A 22,060-nucleotide genomic window follows, 5' to 3' on the forward strand; every position below is an offset into this window, starting at 1 on the left:
GTTGGCATGCTTTCCAAGGGACGATTAACAAAGTTATTATGCAACCCTCTCCCTTCTCTGGAGAACAAAACAGCTCGTCCAATCTCACACATATGCCACCCTATTCTCAGACTGAAATGTCAGACCTTTGGGGACAGTACATCCCATAGTAAGCACATAGTAATTTAAATTTAGACCAAGATGACTGGAAAACCTTCCTGTCATAGTGTACTCTGTCAGCCTAAGGAAGTGATAGGAAATAATCCATCATTGTTCAACAGATAAAAAAATCTACTTGCTAACACTTTAGGTAAATATAAATGACACAGTAGGAGAAAAAAACCCACTGTCATTAACAAATTCTTTCCATCTCTAGATTCTGTGAAGTCAATCTTTAAATCCTTATGTTATAATTTATAAGCGGAGTGATTACAGGAGAGATTCAAAATCAAGCATTTTGACAACCTACATTACAGCTGTTAAGACACTATAGTTTGTGACATGCAAAGCCAATGGAAGTTAAGATTAATCCAGTGTTTGTTTACATTTGGTTTTCACAATGTTATTATTTATTCAAAATTATATTTCGGTGACTGAAGTTTTAACAAAACAGAAGAAAACAAACAACCAAAATAACAAAAACTAGCTTTGAAATAGGGTTAGAAAAGGAATTGTGGGTCAGTTATTCCACCTACTTACAACTTTTTACTTTTATTTTAAAACAAAATACCTACAAGCTACCATGCTTGGATAAGGACTAGAGCTTCTCCTGTGTTCAAGAAGAGATCTGTGAATATGAGCCTCTCTGTTTTCACCACTTCTGTTAACTGACAGTTTAGTGGAAAAATGCAAAGACTATTCCTTCCTCTAAAGAGTCATGTTATGGTCCATTTAAAGAAGTCAAACCATGAAAATCACTCTGGATACCAAGTAAAATTGACAAGCCAGTAATGCTGAAACTAAATTGTTTTCTAGTAGGATTACAATGTCTTTAACGCTTATTTTTTCTTTTCCTTTCTTTACCCTGCAAATCTCCTTCCCCTTTTCTTCTCCTGAAGATAAAAAAGGCTTTTCTTTTAATAGGAATATGATTTGTTTCTTGATCATGTAAATAATTTTCCTTATAGCAAAACTATATATTGCATTTGTAGCTTTTCATAAATATTTATTCTCTAGGAACTAAGATTATGCTTTAAAATTGACTTTATTTGAAACCAGAATAGGTTATTAGGATTATTAGGATCTCAAATTAGTATCTTCTTTCTTTTCACCAGTGGAAAAATGATTGTTCTACTGTTCCACGATACTCTTAGACCAAGATTGGAATGATGCTCTTTCAAGTATGATATTATGTAAGAAATTTCCATTAAAAAAAAAGACCATCAAAGGCAACTTCATTTTGTATAATATGAGCTGTGCACACTCACAGCTAGATTATTGCTTTCCTTGGACAGATTCATTCCTCTGCACTTCTGCTTCCCATCATCAGCATTCCAATCTGGAAGCCTCCGGCTGGAGCCACACGCACACAGAGATGCACACACTGGTACATTGGAGCTGATTGTATAGCCTGAAGTGTATGAATAAAGGCTTATTACAAAGCAAATGCATAAGGGTCTCCTACAGTGTCACTTCCCTCAAGCAAGTAAAGCGGGAAATTGATCATGATTCTGAAAAGTAATTAAGTTTGAAAGGAAAAATAAATCCCATTTATTTAAAGCAAGCTCTGGTTTAACTAAAGACAGCACATCTCAAGCCCTAAAAAAAGCCCTCTAAAATAAATAAATAAATAAATAAAAGTGGTTATGATGATTGAGGCAGAATAGACGTAAATAGAAGGCATATAAACTCATGTTATGCAAACAAGGCTTTAAGTTAAATACATCAGACATTCCCACTTTTATACAATAAGAACATGAAAAATTTATAGCTCTGACAGAAATGTTTTATGACATGTATTTGATGACTGTGAAAGACCAGTAGCTCATTTACGATAGTGAAATCTTGGAACAAGGCCAGTAATCTTAAAAAAACCCAAAAAAACAAAAAAAMCCCAACAATTAAAATATTCTAGTTAGTTATTTTATAACTTAGAAGGGTAAAATTTTCTAAATATTGAAATTTCCAATCATAGGGTCTTTAGTGGTAGGCACTCAGAATATTTAACTTCTGCACTTGCAAATGCCACATGTTTTGCTTTTTAAAAAACATTACATAAACGGTATCTAATAAGGTAAATACTGCTTAGGGGAAGGCTAGATTGCACTTATTCTAACATGTCTAAAAATTTTCAGTGATTTGATGTGATGTAGTTGAAATTTGATCTTTGTCAAATTCAGTGGCTGCAGTTCCTTAAAGACAGGTTTTTATTTGTAGTGTGGCTGAGATTGTGAGTATTCTCATAATTAAATCTTACAAAAACTCTTGCATAACCCACAATTTTCGAGCAGTAAAATACAAGCTTATCAAGCTGTAAAACACTTAAATGCTTATAGATGTTTTAGAAGTCCATCAAAAGATAAATCCAGAAAACGATGGCGGTGGGCAATTATGTTTGTATCCAGTTATATAACACGTAAAAAGAATACCGAAGACAGTGTTTTGCCAAATTGAGCACAGTTATTTGCTCATTAGACTTACTATTCTACACAGATGAGAGCAGCACCGGAAGTAGCCAATATAAACTATCAGAGAAAGAAAAAAAAAAAAAACACATGTCTAAAAAGGAAGTGCAGCCAAAGGCCATGTGGTGCTCACCCATCCTGCAGTGGTCACTTTGCACCATGACTAACCCAGCTCTGAAGTAATCTAATAAATATGTGATTCAGAGGAATATGATAGGAATCATGGTTGATTTTACTTGTACATGTTTCAGACATAAACATATGGAGAAGACTATTTCGTAGATAATGATTTGATGCCTACAGAAAGCCAAAGATATAATTCATAACACAGGAAGCTTTTGTTTGTCTTTTGTATATCCTTTACATTATGTAGAAGTTGTGTAGCAAATAAAATAGAATTTATCTTATAATGAATTTTAATTAAATAAAATGTTAATTCTGAACTAGAGAAATAATGAATTTATAAATATTTTCTCTTGACTACCAGAATGAATTACTTTCAGCCATATCTTTTATGACTATTCGGTTTCTTGGATTTAATCAGAACTTTTACCAAGAAAAACACTACTTTGCATTTTATGATTTGAAATATTCCAACACTGAATTATCAGATTTGCTTTCTGAGTTCCAGGAAGCTAGCTATTTGAAAAAGATCCATCAAAACAGAGGAAAGAAACCATATCACTTTACCTCATAGGGTGCTTGAAAGTAATGCAATTCAGTTTCCACATTTTAAACTGAGAAAAATAGAGATCTGAAATTTGTGTTTTGTTTCTTTTCTTGTCTTTTAATGCATATCTATTTAGAAATTATTGATATACTTAAGGAAGCCATGAAGTTTTGATGGATAATTCACAACMATAAAAAAACAATGGATATAGCTGACAGCTATGCACATACAAAATGCTGTTCAGTGATATCTTAGAATGAAACAAATCACAAATTTCTAATCTTCTGTGCTTAGGAATGAGCAAGCTTACAGGCACTAAATACTAAAAATCAGGAAGATTCTTCTATGTGGAATCTCTTTCTTTCTTCCTATCTTTAGTCTCCTCTCACCTCCAAAGACAACCATAAGAAAATACCAAAAAAAGTTCAGATGAGTAAGTTTTAAAAAATGGCCGTGAATTTATGTCAAWTTAATTAAACTACTTGAGAAACAATCAAAATAAGTGAACATTCCTTGTTTTTATAGGCCATATGATATGTGTTATTTTGAAGCTTACTGTGATTTAAATTAAGTCTTGGATCAATTGAAGGTTTTATTCCACCTGAAATGAAATATCATTGCTTCCTTATTAATACATAGGTTATATATTTTATATATCATGTTACATAAATATATATATATATATGTATATATATGTATGCATAAAACAGTAAATAATAAATATTTCCCTGGCCTTTTGCTAGTTTTTTAGAACAGTAGAAAAAGCAAAGGAACCTAAAACAGAGTCCTCTCCTCTCCACATACAGTACTACATCTCACTATGGCAATCCCTACCCTATCCCTGTGCCCATCCCTATCCCATCCCTGTGGGCATCTGTACATTTCTAACTGAAAAGATCACTACTGGAAACTGCTCCAAGTCCTTCCTAAGGAATTTCTAGTTCTCTTTTCTTTCACCCAGCAGCTTCATTTTTTCCTAAAAGCTAATGTCAAACAGAATAAAGAAAATAGCTAGATAAACTTCAGTGAAAAAAAAAAAGATACAGTAAGGTTAGATTTTACAGATATCAAAAGTCACACACACACTGGCATAAAATCTACAGAATGTGAAATTGTAGCTTAGTTACTGCACATAGTCGCYCTTCTAGCTTTTCTTCCAAACTGTCAGTATCCATTACAGCTTCAATTCATTCATTACTGCACCTTTCTTTCTTTCTGCCTGTAATCATTTATAAAGAAAAGCAAACTTCTGTTGCATTTACCACCRCTGTTGAGAACTTGAATAAACCTGTTTTTCACAGATATTAGCTAAGTTTATTCCCTTATCACCTAGAGTTATATGGTGAAACACGTCTACATTTAAACAATTGGCGAACACATTTGCTCATATATCTTGCTCTAAATTAATTAAGTTGTTATAAAGCTACATAGACTAGCTGTGTTCTCATACACTTTAACTTAATTCTATATTTATTCCTCTTTGAAACTGTAATGTCAGATTAAGTTAAATCACCTTACATTCTGAGTAGCTGCTTTGTAACCTACAGCRCAGTTTACAAAATTGTATTCCACACTATTCATTTACATTTATCTATTCAACTACTCTGCCTAAGTGATTTTATTTCCATGATTTCTCTTTAAATCTAATTTCATTCGGATTTAATGATTTCCAAAGGTTTTTATTCTCTCCTTTTTGGTCAGAAAATCCAGTTGTTCTTCCTAGGTTGCTACTGGGTAAATTACAGGCCTGATCCACATCTGTCTTTATCACCAACATCCCTGTCTACAGTACTGTCAGCTGTAGATATACAAAATTGTGCAATGCCTAAAAGACAGAGATGCAGAAGGAAATCATCCACTGTCATACTTTAAGGCTTCCTGATGAGAGAATGGAGACCTCAGGAATGACTGCCTGTGCCAGAAATGCCTGTGTGAATGGACTCTGAATGCTACCGGTGAAGACCTCGTGATGTGAAACCCACAGACTGTGCACCATTTCTGCACCTAAAACTGGCCACCTGAGTAAGAAGTCTGAAGACTACTGAATTTTGCCCCTGTCATTTTAGTCAGAACTTTTAGGAAGGCTGAAATGTTGATGTTACCTCTCAAGAGTGTCAGATTTTAGTCAAGGCACTGACATAGTTACTTCCTTAAAAGAAAATGACATGAATTGTGAAAAGAGGAACAGTTATGCAACACAATGAAAACTTTACTAGACTCTTTTCTCTATATATAATTAGTGAAATCTTCACCTCTTGGCCACTAATATATCCTACATATTGACATACTTTAAAGAAGCCTTGTTGGTGGAGTCTGCTAGCCCCTGAGGTCATCTATGGAAATTTACACAAGCCAGGATGCACCATAGTTTTGAGTGCATTTTTGTTGATGCATTTGAGTTTGCATTTTGAGTGTTTTGAGTTGATGTGCATTGTGCTAGTGAGGATTTTAATTAAACTCAGTGGCAGATAGGCTGAAGCAGCTGAGCCCCATCACTATTGTGTCTGAAGAAAAAGCATTGAAGGAGTAGATGGATAATTATATTGAAATCAGGACACATTTCTGGCTCCCATGTAATTATCTAGGTCACCAAGACAGTCTTTCGAAAACAGGAAATTCTTGTAATTCAAACACATTTATATATATATATATTTAGTTACAATATCCAGCTTGGACAATATTATACGTGCATCATATAATTTTAAACCACATATTTATCCCACAAACCATTTCTTAAAATATAGACTCCTGAAAAAATGACCCCACCTTTCACTGCATCCATATGTATCTAAAAGCCTACTCCACCCTATATCTGTATAAGAAGTTGTGTTTTTTAAAGCTTATTTTCCATGTTCTGGAAAATGAAGCAGAAAATGAAGATAAGATAATGTCATAGTACTGTCAAAGAATGAAATACTACTAGGAGGACTTTTGTCATCATTGTGTTATAATCACATAAGAAATCCAAGACAAGAGAGCAAAATCAGCTATGATGCAGGGCAGATGTCATAGAAATCTGTAAAAATGTGTATTAAAGAAGCTGAMACATTCTTCAGTAGATATAAATACTGTGTATTTTGGAAGAATTCTGCTTATGCAGAATTAAGTATGATAATTATTATCTCATCACCTTATCACCTCTTGTTACTTAAAAATATCAGTGAAAGCCTTCAAAAAGATTTAACTTTTTCCCTCCTTTAAACAAAAGTGCCTATGAACCTATCAAGATACCTGCTCATTCACTGATTTTAGATCATTGCACAGAAAAGCTGAGGTAGACAGGTATAATCTTCATTTTACATGAGATCAAGGAGATTAAAACCACTCCACCTCAAACTTCCACCACCCCTGCCATTACTGTTAGTSTGGTGATCATGACAGTAATCTCTACTACAGACAACACTTCTCTGTGGCACTACAGCTACATTGCTGGGCCACTGGTTCCAGTTTTTCTTGCCCCTAAAAAAACCAGAAACCATCACTACTTTGCAGAGATCACTGTCATCCAGTGCACCCAACCTGTGCCCAAGCACAAGCCAYGCAGCTGGAGACACTACAGCTCCACTCCGTGAGCTATGGTTGTTTCTTACACCATTGTGGTACACCATAATCAGCTGCTTCTCTAGGAAGTTGGATCCTGACATCTTTAACTGTGCTGCAGCCTCTTCATGGAAAGACTTTCAGAATAGAGGCAGAGCAGAGTCCCACATCTCCAAGACTCTGTCTTGCTCTTCCCTGCTTCATCTGTCTGTTTCCCTCCTCCAGCTTTCTTTTTTCCCCTCTTCAACTCAGTGATTTTGAATAAACTTAGAAAAAAGAATATAGATGCCTTCTCTACATTTGTGGTTATTCTTCCTCCACCTCCCCTGTCTTTCTGCTCTTCCTCTGCATCTTTGTGAAATCATTTTTTTTTCTTTTTTTGTCCCCCTTTTCATCCCCATTCCAGCCCCTGGAAAGCTGGAGCACTTTCTTTTCCACTCAGTTTTTAAATGGTTCTTGAAATGTTGTTCCACCACCACCACCTTATTTACACCCTCTCCAGTAAAGTAGTGTGACATTTTCACTAGCCTCTTGGCCCTGGTAAGCTTGGCCATTCCAATCTCCATGCAGTCAGTGGCCTGACAAGCGGGCTGTCAATGACTATGGCATCTATTTCTGCTCCCTTGTCTTCTCACACGTCTGGGCAGAGCTCTGCTGGGCTGTGCCCACTAGTTCCTTGGATGCTTTCAGGAAAAGGCGACATTTATTACTGGTATCTCTCTACTCACACTTGCATATTTTTTACATTTTTTTGGTCCTTTGATCCCACACTCCCTCTCTTTATTTCACTTGTTGCCACATGCAAGCATCTGATTCCTTCCTCTTTTGTTCTCCATAACCTTTCCACATTCCCTCCTTGGAGGACCTGAGATTTTGTCGTCTAAGTGGAAACCAATAAAGACCGTGGCTGGAGGATAAACTATTTAAGGACAGCATGCAAGCCTGGCCACTTCCTCGAGTACTTCCTTTCCTACTCCCCCAGCATCCATAATCACTATAGTAAGTACGTTGCAGGATGCATCTCTGCAACAGTATCCCTTTCAGTATCTTTTTATGGACTTGCTTTCCAATAATTTATCTATTCCCTCTTTGAATATGATTTGATATAATCTGCTTCCACAACCTCCTTGTAGAAAAATATTCCAGCAGCTCACAGCCAGCAGGTATTATTATGGGTTTTTTACCTGTGCTAAATCAAACTCCTACAATTTTCACCAAATGCCACCCAGTTTTACTACTGCAGGCTTTGATAGCAAGAGTTCTTTCTGCTTTCACTTTTCCTGTCATCTTAATGATTTTGTAAGCTTCCTTCTTACAGGACCTCAGCCTTCTCTCCCAGCTGAAGTGTCCCAAACATTTTAGTCCCTACTCATAAACCCACTGTTACATTGCCACTATCATTTTAATTGTCCCTTTTCTGTCTCCACTGTGCCCTTCCTGAGATGTAAAGAACATAACTGCTCATGATGCTCAAGATGTAGGTGCATCAAGGTTTTGTGGGGTGGCAAACTGTCAATCTCTGTCTTATTCCCAGTAGCCTTGCTGATGATACAGAATTTTGTAGAGTCTTTTTGGCTGCCACTGCAAGCCAAACCAGTGATTTCAGATAAATGTCAAAATAATGGCTCTAAGCTCTGTTTCTTGAGTTAAATGTTATTTCCAAGCTCCGTACTGGAGAAAAGTAACATACAATGGAATGTTAATTGACTTTCTCCCCATCACAATAGCCAAACCAGACTTACATTTCAAAGTGTCTCTCTTGTTTTCTGTTGTAATCATTAGGCCAGCCTAGCTCGTTGTGTGTTAAAGATCAGCTCCTCCTTTGCTCTCCAGCTAGCCTGTAATCCCTTTACTGACTTATTTCCCCTGATACATTATAAGGAATAACTAAGCAGCTCTAGAAGACATGGCTTGATGGCCATTCTGAGAATCTTGATTTACAAAGGCATAACTCACTGCCGCCACAGCTGAGACCCTGGCTTAGAACCAGCTATGGTCTGTAGCTGCAAATGCAAAGCAATATAGCACAAAAACAAATAGATAATGTAGTATCACAGTGACACAAAAGTCTATTTAAAGAGAACAAGAAGCATTTAAAATATCCTTTGAAATCCTACTCAGAATACAGCAAAATTCAGAACACTACACACGTGTGTTCAGAAAGCCCTACTAAACATACTGTAAGTGAAAGGGGTTTTTTTTAACTTTCATCCACATCTGAAGTTAAGGGAAAAAAAATGTTTAAATGCCTCAGCTTTCTCCTYGTCTCATGAGAACCTTCTCCTCTGACTAATAGGTCTTTTGGTATCATAAAGAAGCCTTCCCTCATTGAGCCTATTTTAAACTATTTTTATTGTTTTCTGCTATGCACATAATGTTGGCTTGGGAAATCCCTTGCCAGTTTGTGTTCTCACTTGAGGCGACAGCCTACTAGTAAATAAAAATGTTCAATTGCTAAATGAAAGCTGAGACTGCAGCCCTATCACTTCAGATACCATTTAAAAAAGGATAATGGGAAAACAGGAAATAATACTGATTTGGGATTCACTTCTGAATAGCATTCACTAATTAACTATTCCAAACACATTAAGAGCCTGAGGGAATCCTCCTTGTCTCAGCGGTGCAGATGTAGTTAGTCAAAACTTTTTACTTATTACAGTCACAGGAGTATTCAGACCAGGAGCTCTGTGCCTGCTAGCAAGAGAATTATACAGTACCTGAAGCCATGCTTCTGTATCATGTCTTACAATAGTATTCTATATGATATACACACTAAATCAAGTTCTCTTCCAAAAAAAAATATCAGTTTTATAATGGACCAAGCTCCATACATCTGTAGAAGAAACTCACAAGATTTAGTTAGTTTTGCTGAACTACTCAAATTAGGATATGTGTTAGATGCAACAGAACTATCTCAAAGTTAAGTGAGGGAGGCTTTGATGACTAATGTACATGCTCTTATGTTTTCATGCTTCCTCCACGCTCCTCCCTCAGCTTTTTCCTTCCCCTGCAGTCAAAGTTCAGAGCTACTTCTACCTTTACTGCATTACCTTCTCCTATTCCCACCCTATTAGCCAACTGATAATGATCCAAGTTTTTCCTAAATCATCAATAAACATTTGTCCCTTCAATTCCTAGCAAAATTTCACCCCTAGAGTTTTACTGTTTTGTTACTTTTACTGGAACCTGATGGGGACTCTTCATTTCCTTACTTAATATTCCCAATAATTCCTAAAATTTCTGTGAATATTTTCTATAATTTATGCTCTAAACATCAAGTTGGTAGATTCTGAATGGCCAAATAATTTAAATCATGAAAACTCCTAGACTGACTTCTTATTTGATTGGAAGATGATTTTGAAAGATAACTAAAGGAAAGATAGAAGTGGAAAATATGTGGTTTTTCCTCTCCACTGAAGTTGGAGCTCAAGTTACTTTAATATGCAAGCTGTGTTCAAGGATAGCCATCAGATATTTAGTTTTAATTTACCCTTTCTAGAAATGATTCTCAGAAAGTTTAAGATAACGTCTACTTAATATACTCAATAATTTTAACAGTGGAGTAATTTTACTCACAAACTTTGGGAAAAAAAATATGTTTAAAAGTAAATAAAGAAACTTTTGCTGTACATCATCTCAGCTACTTGTTATTCAGCTCAGTTAGCTGACAGCACACCTTCAAGCCAAAATAGCATCAGTATGGACAGGCAGCAACAATCTGAAAAGCAAATGCAAGTACACTCTACACTGAATGAGGTAGCCATTCTTTTCAGCTGCTATTTACTGAAAAAATGAAAATATAAGAATTATTTTCCATCTAGAAAGCTGTCATCTCACATGCTGTTTTGTCTGTTGCATGACTATATATGTTTGAAGAGCATCCGCTCCCTCGTCATGGCAGCTAACCAAAATTTACCACTTTTATGTCCAAAGGAAGATGATTAGAATACCCCCAGCAAAGTACAGGGGGAAAAAAAGAAGGATATAGCTCCCAGCTGATTTCCTGATTTAAAGCCTTTACAGACTTATTTTGTTTTCATTATTTTTCCTTATTTTTTTTTAATATTGCAACTTTCACTACTTGTCCTCCCAAAGAGATAGTGTGAATTTTAATCAGCTAATATATAGTTACAGTTTTATCCTAGCATCTTTGTTAAATCTTGTTTTGATAAGGAAACAATTCATGCCCAAGTTAGGTGAAATGCCTGCGTTTATGGCACTCAGATGTCCTTGCTGTGGATGGAGGCAAATACTCTTTCATCTTTGTTACAACCTCTGTTGACTTTCCTCTGCATTCCTTTCCCCTATATTTCCCAGTTCTGAGAATAATTAGCAACACTCTGGTGATAGCAGGACTGCAGAAACCTAGCAGTGATATCTTGCCAACACCAGCTGTGCTTCAGTATTTATTTATTAAGATCACAATATTTACACAGGACAAACTTGCTGAGATGGCAAAGGGATGAATACAGTTGCAGCAGCTGAATTTCAGCTTGACTTTCGAAAGGAAATAAAACCCATACTGGRTAACATTTATCTCTAAGAGGAAGAAATCCAAGACTCTAATTCCACTTTCAAATTGTGTTTTTCTGGCTCTTGAGTTTAGTCCACAGGTGACAGAGGTGAATCTTGTACTACAGGGCGCAGTGAGAAGAAACTTTGTCMACTACATTTAAATAGCTGAGTGTAGAGACACTGAACATACAAGAAAAGGAGGCAGTTGTGAGAAAGGCATCTCTTTGTGCTAAGGCCATGCTATGACTAGGCAATCARGGGTTGGCTTTGTAAATCGTCATATACTTGAATTCACATATCTTCTTGTCAAAACTGGTATCAGACTGTTAAGCAAAATGAAACCTAATGTCCATATATTCAGCAAGTCTGTGATTTTCTAATCCATATTAGTTGGAAAAAAATGTTAGGTAGGCTCATGTCTTAAAGTATACATGCATTGAAGTCATGTGAATGTTAGTGTTATTTACTAACATCCAGATTACTTTTTAGGCGGTCTTTATAAAACAGGCTGCTAAGGTGCAACACACAAATTTACACTAGAAGGCATTTGGACAATTCCTGGCTGCTATATCCCCTTTTTAGAAAACTGTATGTGGTGGTATTCTTCTACCCTGATTTGATTATCATTGTTTATGGTGGAGGATATGAACCAGTAACGATTTCCAACCCCCTTACATCTAGGAATAAAGGAATAACCACTGAAATACAATCCTAAAATGAATGCCGAAGCATTTGAGAAAGGCTTTTCTGAGCCCTTCATAAAATATGTAGGGCTAGATCTCTTAGTCTGCTCAAAAGTAATGCATAAACCTTCCTAGAGAAAATCTGAACACAGGAAATATTTTACTAGAAGGTATATAAGGCAAAGAGGCCACAGTTACATGGAGGATGGGAAGGACTTGTTTTCACTTTTTTGTTAGTAAAATTAAATATCTTAGAAAAAAAAAGTAAGGCAAAATATTTTCTCTCCATTATTTTTCTCTTAAAAATATKTTTCTCTTCTAATAAAACCTACATATTTTGTACTTTTGGATAAAAAGTGTTTTGCATGTCAAATGTGATTTTCCTACTGAAAATCTTATTTACTGATTAGTAAATAATCTTGGAGGACAAGTAAGTCTGACTCCAGAATAGCTCTACTACAAAATGTCATCCACAATGTGATAATATGTGTATTTCTTACAAAAAGTCTCTCTAGAAAAGTTTTAAATAATACAGCAAGCTATGACCCAGGCCCAGGGTCCACCCAGGGAGCCCAATCAGGAGCCACAGGAGACAGGGTCAAACACAAGCTACAATATAGGTCCCAGGAGTCCATTCAGGAGGCAAGGCTGGAGCCCAGCATTGCTGCAGCACCCTGAAGCAGGGGCTGATGGCCCTGGACTGGGCTGAAATGGGGGGCTGGGGAGGGGTGACAGTGCCTTTGGGACTTGACACTGAACAGTATTGAAATACACTGTGTCACTCTAGGCTAAAAAGTAGTTCTGGAGAGCAGCCTATCAAATATGCAGAGTGAAGAGCATTTACAGAATATCATTCCATAGTAGGACTACAGACTTTTAATAACTTCCCTAAAAAAAGTAAGTAGAAAAAAGATTTGTCTTTTGTATGTAGACAAATCTTTACCAAAACCTAATGTATGATCATGTAATAAAGGACTTTGACAATACCTATGTGCAAGCATAATTCGAACCTTTTTCTTCGACCTTTTCTAATTTTTGAGTGCTGTCATACAACCAGAATGTTTTATAAACACATTCATGTAAGATCTGTACAAGACAGGCACCCTAAGAACTCAAAAGTGTACAGACAATGATTCTGTCTCACCTCCAGTTAACAATGGTTCGTCTTTATGTAACTATTTTGCATGCATATTTAAAGCTTCTCRGGATATATTATTTTTCCAAAGTGGGCAGCTTCTCTGATTTTAATCAGTGTTGAGTGATTAGCATTCTTGAAGATATACGTGAGAAACATTCTGAAGTACAGTTCACCTGACCTCTCTAGCTATGTTAAGGATGATAGATTTTTATGAGCCATGAATACAGAATCATCGACTGCTAGGCTGTAGCTATAAAATCTGGAGTACATGATCAAAAGTAGCTACCCTTAGTAACTGTTTTCTGGTCTGTACGAAATAAATTGACCTTATATCCTTTTTTTTTTCATTAGCAAGCATCAATGCCATCATAAACATAACTAGCAAATGTCAGGAACTTTTCAGTGTAACAGCAATCCCTATATTCAAGCCAAATAGTGTCATGAAACACTGATCTATCTCACAGGTAGCAAAGATTCTGACTCCAAGGCTGAGTAAAAGGCAAATACTTATGTTCTATAATGGAAGAAATCCAAGAGATGTTTGGTATTTGGATTAACCTTTTTCATAAACATTAAATATCATAGAAGAGATTTTTTTTTAAGAAAACCTAGAGGATCCCTTGACTAAGTCTTATTTTCCCCAACACAGAGTCTGCTTACCTGTATAAGACAACACTCCCAATTTTTCTCAATTAAACTCAAAAGTCAACTGTCTTATTTCCAAGCTGTTTTACTACCAACTTGGATGTTTTACCCCAGTGCTTGGATGTTTTATTAAAAAAATCTATGCATGATCTACATATTACTGGTGTTTCACTCATGGCAATATTTTGTTATTGTGTGGACTTATAATCCAATCCTTTAGCCAAGGCTAGGTTGTTAAAAACATACATCACATGGCATTTCCTTGAAGTTTTCATATCAAAATTTAGGAAATTTATATAAGGTTTTTCCTGACTAGATTCTGGTATAACAAATGTCAGATGCCAGGGTTAAAGGACTTATTCAAACCACTGAGTAGGTCAGTGCTGGGAGAAGAATTAKGCATTAGTTCATCTACTCCTGTCTTCTTGGTTATCCCATGGCTTCATGGGATAACCAAGGGCATAAAAAATGTCACTGAACACCTATGTTCAGGCACCTAAAGCAAGCCCGAAGGATAAGACTGAGACTGAGATCAGGACAGTTCAGCRTAGATGTCTAGATGAGAAGAAATTGTCCTGATTAATTGCTTAATTTAGGGTGGGCTGCCTATACTCCAAGCCGATTAGTCTTGATTGACTGCAAAGAGAGTTAGACACTTACACAGAATTAGATGCCTACCTGTAGATGGATACACAACAGTATAGATGGTCACTTACCTTCTGTGTATAYATCTCAGTCTGGATCTAAATCCCACCTTAGATCTTGCAATTCCTGTGACTCACCACCACCTGAAGATATGTACAAACCAGCAGCTGCTGTCCAAATAACACGAAGATTTTAAGTGGAAAAAAATTTACAAAGTGCTTGTGTTAAGGTATATTATTAAAATTTTAGCAGACCAATGCATTATATTTGATTTGTGTTTCTAAATGCGTATTATTTAACGTAGAATGAACAATAGATAACTGACTGTGTTTAGAGAAATATGGTCTTAAAAATAAATCAAAATACCTGTGAAAACGTAGTACCAAATTGTGCTAGTTCTTTTATTAAATTTGGTCAGTTATCCATTCATCACTCAAGAATAAATAAATTCTGTGTGGATTACTATAAAACAGATATTTAACTATTCATAAATATATATATTCAAATAATTTTACCAATCGTATTGTCTCTCTGAAAGAATATATTTTGTCTACTATTATATGCAGACAGATTGCTATTACTTACCCATAGAAAAATCATTATTTAATTAATACAAATTTTCTGACATAGGCAGAATATAGCACATAGTTTTACAAAATTATTTTTAGAAAATTCTGTATGAGAAATAACAGATAAGCATGTAACTGAAAGAGAATACTAGAATGGTAAATTTTTGATTTTGCATCTAAGTGAACATCTATACACTTTAAGGTAAGCACAAAGCTTAAGCATTTACATTTTTTAAAAAAGAAGTTTCAGACTTCTTCAGACTGGTGAATAAAAAGAGACTGAAAATCATCATGTAACCCGAACTCTAATGTATTTGCTGTCATTTGTATGATAGTTTAGGAATCAGTTGAGTAAAAAAATGTAAATGAKAATTAACTTTTTATTTTTAATAAGTATAGGATATAAACCTAAACATGACTTTTTTTTAAAAAAAAAAAAAAAGCATAGTATATAAACGTAAACATGAAATAGTTTTTACTCTTAGCAAGCACCTAACAATGHAAAATGAGTGGCTGTAATGTAGCCCTAGGAAGTTAATTAAACCTCAAGCAAAATTTTTCTTTTTGACATTGAGGAGGTCATTAAACTGCTCAAATATTTTCTTAATTAAAAATCATACACAAAACATCTGTCTTGCTCTCTGTTTACTTCTACAGTATTGCTTATGTTAGGCGGTACTCTTGAAGACCTTGTACAGTTTAATAATGATGAAACAAACATGGTTTTTTAGATGTGAAAGACTTATCTAGAAATTGCACCATAAAATAAGAGAGTTTAAAGATGGAAGACATCTAATGAAAAAAAAAAAGATAGAAAATCTGAGCAATTATTTCCTAGAGCTCTGCAGGATTTTTTTAATCAACAGAATATCAGTAAGTAAGTGCAATTATTCAACAGTTACTAGTTAATCTTTACACTGTGTTTCTAGGTACGTAGATGTTGGAGGCATACCATTCAGCTTTTTAAAAAGATTAGGAATGCTGCATAACTAAGGAATCCAGAATGACAACTACAGATATTTGGTGACATCATTTCTTAAAGCTGATCTTTCTTCTTCCATCAAGTAGTGGAGAAAAGCACTATGTCATTCTTATCAGGATAGGATTAAGCCTACTGTATTTCAAAGACACAAATCAATTTTCACAACCTTTTAGCCTATGGGATTTCAAATGAATGGCAATTAATAGTGAAGGAAAGGAATGCTGGCTGCAAGGAGGTTTTCTGTTTCAATGAAACCTATTTATAGGAAATTGATTTGAAAACTAGAAGTGATAGTTTAAGAACTAAATGACGTGAATTGAGGGTTTTTTCCTTTTTCCCTTTTCTACTTCTTAAGACTAATGGACAGTTATTGTTCCACCTATGCCGATATACACACAAATGCCCAAAAGAACAAGAACCACTTACATTTGTAAAGATTTAATAGGAAGAATTATTACTCTTGAAACAACGATCAATAAAGATGATTTCCTGTCAGCACTGGAAATGGCATTCGCTGAAGGAAAGAACACAAAAAATAAATATGGAGAGAAATAAAAATGAGGTTCACTCTATATAATGGACCAATTATTTTCAGCCATATCAGAAGCAAAACTTCAAGCTTAGTGAACTAGATGGGTTTTCCTTTTAACTCAGTGAGCTTGAAACCACTCTGAATTCAGAGTGCTTGTACTGTACTTGGACAAAATTAAATCAATGTAGTTTAGTTATGCTTTTCACATATGAGAACTCTTATTATAGAATAAATACAATTTCACCTTGCTGCAAAKTAAGATTTCTTATTTTAAAAGTATATTTAACTTAGATAATATGGAAAATAAATTAGATAACATTTAAACTAATTATACATTTCAATGATGCAGTGGATTTAAACTTCATACGACAATGACAGTATGATACTGATTAATTAACAGATCACATCATGTATTTATGTAAGTGTATACAAAATCAGAAAAGTTACCACAATAGRCATTAAAATAATATAAATAATGATATACCATTATGAGATTAATGTCGAAAAAACAGCAATCACTGAGTAGAGAGTAGGTGAAATACTGACCTTTGGAAGTTAATTAGAGATTTGTCATGGACACTGGTGGGGTCAGGATAAATCAGCATTTAGTAAAGCTTTTAATATTCATATTTTAAACCAAGTTTGACAATAACAAAAAATGACATTATTTCCATCAACATCTCTTTAAAGACTTCATAAATACTAAACAATATTGGCTTAAAAAATTAATTTTATACAAAATACTCCTTTTTATGGATGTAAAATCAGATGACAAAACCTGACCTTTCTGTCATAATTCTCACATGTGCACCAACTGCAAGATTTTGTATACTTTTGCAATATTATCAGGTTACRTATTAAAAAATAATCACTGTTCACACTGTGTCTCAATATCAAACATCTTAATCTATCTATTTTCTCTTATGTGTTTTGCTTTGATAAAGATTGAAATCCACAGAAATTCACCTATATTTTTTTTTTCATTTGTGCTGTAGTGCTGAATGAAACTAAATAARCCAAGAATACAGATAAATACGGAAAAGCTGCTTTTAACTCTGGGATCTCCAGCATCTTATAGGGGAAAATCTGACTGAAGCTGAATAACAAGTCTCCAAGGCCTAAGTGACCTTACAAGAGCTAAAATCTGATGCCTCAGCTATTGATGAAGTCTACGTTGGAGATAGGTAGTGATGAAACAGTGGGACAGTCCTACAGGATTGGTGTGCAGGAGRCCAATCTCCTACTTCAGTGTCCCAAACATAAAGCCACCATCAGCCTCTTTCTAGCCCACTTTTTTTTTCAAYTTCAGCTGACCCTCTCAGGATCTTCCTTGAGAGAGCTGGAAGGCATCAGGACAAGTCTGGTGGTGAGGATACTCGTCGGAGAAGCCAGGTTTGGGTTTCTCCCTCTAAATTCGGCAAGTGCTCCAGCCACACACCATCACTATTAAGCTGTTGTACCAACTCATCCTACTGTGGCTGTTTCTTAAAACASCTGCAGCTTCCACAACAGTTTGTGAGGGGCTTAGGAGTCTCTGCTATTGCTACACATYAAATATTCTGCCAGCTGTTTCTAACATCCAGGTTTCTTGTGTTTTTAAGAATATCCCTTTCTTCTGGATTTAAAGGAAGAAAGGCATTGGTACCYTCTTAGAACTTGCATGGGAGCACGCCTAAATGTCTCCAACAATACATCAAGAGTATTCAGTGGGAACCTTGGTAGAAAATGGAGATTGAAAAGGGAGGTCTCAAGTGAAAACTATGAGTAGTTACTTTAGTTTTTACTGAATAAATTCTATGTTGTATTTTTTATGCAATTAGAGATGGGCCCAATTTTAAGATTATAGATATCCACCTAAAGAGTGATAGGAATATGTTATAATTTCTTCACTAATAAAACCAGAAGAAAATGTTTACATAAGTAATGTTATAAGAAAAAAAATTATTAGAGATATATAGAATTTTGCCAARTGTTGACCAGAAGAACTTTGCTATACAGAAAATCTGCATGAGGATTTATACCCCAGAGAAAGTATGTATACTTCTAAAACTATGTACTGAAATGATTCCAACTTTGACAACAGGAATATCTGCTATACAGTTTTTGTATTGGAAATATTTAAATTGTTCTAAAAATCTGTTTGCTTCTGTCTAATGAACTTTAAATATTCATTGCACTTTCTCATTCATTAAATTCTGACACCTTCTACCATCTTAACAATGTTATTAGCCTCTTTACTTGAAGTAAATGCTCTTTAGAGCTTAATAAACTATTCTTTAAATATCTGATAATGGTTTGAGATGAGCAACATACCAACAAAGACAAAAGAATCAATAATAAAGTTCAAGGAAGTCTCTACTAATACTTAGGTTTTAAAAAGTTTTTTTAGAAATCAACAATTTTTGCAATATTTTCCATTGCATTTTACATTCTAGTTACATGAAAACTCAGTTATCTAACAGGAGATGGATGTGCACAGAATTAAAGATCAATTGACTCTTAACTATGGTTCTTCCTCTTATTCCACCATCCGTAACACAAAAGTCTAATTTACACAAATCTTAAAACTAGGCAGTTAGTGTATAATTTTAAAATAAAAGATAAATGTAGAAATCAATTCTTTTCAAATTGTAAGTGTAAAGACATTGTAAGTATTATTTAGTACTTTCTGTACTGTTAAAAGAAAAATATAACAACTCATGAAATACAAGAGGAAGAAGTTGATGTTGAATTGTATTGAGCTGAAAGGTTAGATTCAGTTAATATAAAACAGTTTTATTATCTGTAAAAGAACCTATTCAGTTAAGAGGKTATTTAAATTATAGATTTGCTGCACAATAGCAACCCCTCAGACATGGTCTCATCAGCCCCAACATATCTCACTGCTAATAGCTACTTTAGGGGAGTTGCTAGGTGGAAGTTTGAATCTTCTTGAAAATTTCACCTATACTCTGAGTATTGGACATAACAACAGAAGCACATGTAATGGGCCAGCATCATGTTGCCTGATCTATCAGTAGCTTCCCTCTGCAAATGTTTCTCARTCTTTTTTAAGCAAAGAATAATCACTTCTATAAAACAAAACTAAAGCAGACAATTCTGCCACAATGATGTTCATTTGTAACCAAAGGCAGAGGAACTCAAGACAGGGAAAGGAAGGTTTTGTGAGTAATGAAAAAGGCCTGAAAAGCTGGATTCTTTATCTCCTTAAGGTTTGTTCAGTGGTGACAGGTAAACTACTACCACTATCTTTTCCCAGGTGTATTCTACCTGTGCAGTTTTTACTCTTTCTTGCCCTAGTTTGAAAAAACAGCATAGACGCTGTCTAAGGATAGATGGTCTACCCACGGATAGGCAGCGTAGACATTTCTGAATTTGTTATCCATACTTCTTAGAGTCAGTTAAAAGAAACAGGCTTCCAGATTTGTCTGAACTGATTTGTCTGAAATGAAAGAGATGAATTAGTTGAATCAGCTCTGTTTTAGAAAATAAGAAAAATACCTAAATTCTCAGGAGTGCTATGAAGACATAAAGTATATAGTACCACATAATTCCTCTATAGAATATTTAATCAGTTGATCTCAAACATTTAACAAGCTATACTGGTGTTTTTAATCTCCATTTTTGTCTGGGAACCTGACTAATTGATAAAAGTAAGCATTTGCTCRAAACAACTGCTAAGGCCAGAGACCAAGCCAGGTCCACAGCAACTTGGAATCTCTTTGCCACTGGCCAACACTGACCAACAGTGACTATTTTAAACAAGACACCCAGTTTAAATTTGCAGAGGAATGAACTCTAGCAAATGTATTTCTACCTTTTGAGAACTTGGTTYTGAAACTTTAATTTTGAATGAGGAATTCTTTAAGCATTACATCACCCAGAACCACCTTTTAGCTCATATTATTCTTGCTTGAGACACTGTAGAACTTAATAKGCAAAGACACTTGTTCTGATAAACATGAAAGCAGAACCAATTTTCTCTTCCCTCTCTTCTCTCTCTCTCTCCYCCTTTTCTTCCTTTTTTTTTTTTTTTTTTTTTTTTTTCCTGGTCTTAAAGACTAAAAGACTATAGAAATCCATGGAACATGGAAGTCTACTGTAGTACCGTAGTACTAAAATACTTCTTCTGAAAGTCCACGAACAGAATGAGTGATTCAGAGAAACCTGCTGCCAAAATTTTCAAGAGCAATCAAGAGACTTAAGTAGAGGTGACACGATCTATTTGGGCTTTGCATCCAGGCAGAACCCAGAGACAGCATGATCTGCACCCAAAGAGGCAGCCTGCTCTGGGTGTCTTTCTTTCAAGGAAGAAAGAATTTTGTGGACATTAGACATCTCCAGGGAAACCATCTTGCGGCTCCTTTCCCATCCAGCCCAACTTCTTGAAATCTCAGCCACTGCCTATGTCCCATGTTAAGCATTTGAGTCCTCTTCTGGCTCTGCCCTTTAGCTTAAACAGTGGAAGGTCCTCTACATACAGTTTCTGAGGCTTGACACCCACCCAATAGCATTAGTATCTGAACCAGTATCTCAGACTCAATACCCAAAAGGTACCTGATATGAAGATGATGCAAGTATACTAARGATATGTCAGAAAACACGGTGCAACAGAAACAGATCTAACAAGTGAAAGTGCCAAAGACCTGATTCCCACACTATGGACTTAGGGATTTTGAATGGAGATGATGAGTTGTTACACAGTACTGCTCATAGTCTTGCCCCAGGGACTGACTGCCTGCTAATGGTTGGACTGCAGCAGGAACACTCCTGCAATATGTCTTACAGTCTAGTTTCATTTATAAGAAATCCRTTTTTCAGGCATTGAGCCACTCCATGTTGTAAACTAAGGCACAGGAAGTAAAGGGCTAGATCATTCTTTTCAACAGTGCTCTTCAGGCACAAAGTCGTATAAACATACCCTAAAGTGCACAAATATTAAATGATGGGCATCTAAATATTATTTATCTTTGGCTTGATTCAAAGGTTCATATTTTTAATAATAATAATAACAATAGGTATTATTATTACTTAAGAATCAAGCTCCTCCCTCCAATATAGGCCCCCWCTATCTTCAAAAACTATGGTCAATTTTTCTTAAGACAATTAAGGTTTAAAGAGTCACTATCCAATATTTCCAATAGAGTACTAAAAATATTTCTGAAGTATGCAAACAACAAAAATTTATTTTCTTGTTAATAGACACAAATTTAGTTTTTCTTTGAATAGTGCATTTTGGGTAAGACTTTTCTCTCCTAAAGCCCATAGGAGATTGCAACTGCCTTGTTTAAGGAAAAAGACTGATCTCTGATTATTCAGACTTCACAGAGATAAGATGTACTACAAAGTAATTCACAAGAAAATTAAATGCATTATTCTTTCCATAATAATCACTTCTAGAAACCACAGTATAAATAAGTGCAGCTTGAATGGCAGCTTAATTTATAGACAGGGCTAGATTTCAAATTTTGATTTGTTCCTGAAGCCTTCTTTGGCTTAGTTTTTGATCTTCCTGTAATCTCGATGCTCTCATTCAGA

This window comes from Rhea americana, unplaced genomic scaffold (genome assembly GCF_003343005.1).
Source record: "Rhea americana isolate MKP2758 unplaced genomic scaffold, rheAme1 scaffold_149, whole genome shotgun sequence".
In the NCBI taxonomy this organism is placed as follows: domain Eukaryota; kingdom Metazoa; phylum Chordata; class Aves; order Rheiformes; family Rheidae; genus Rhea; species Rhea americana.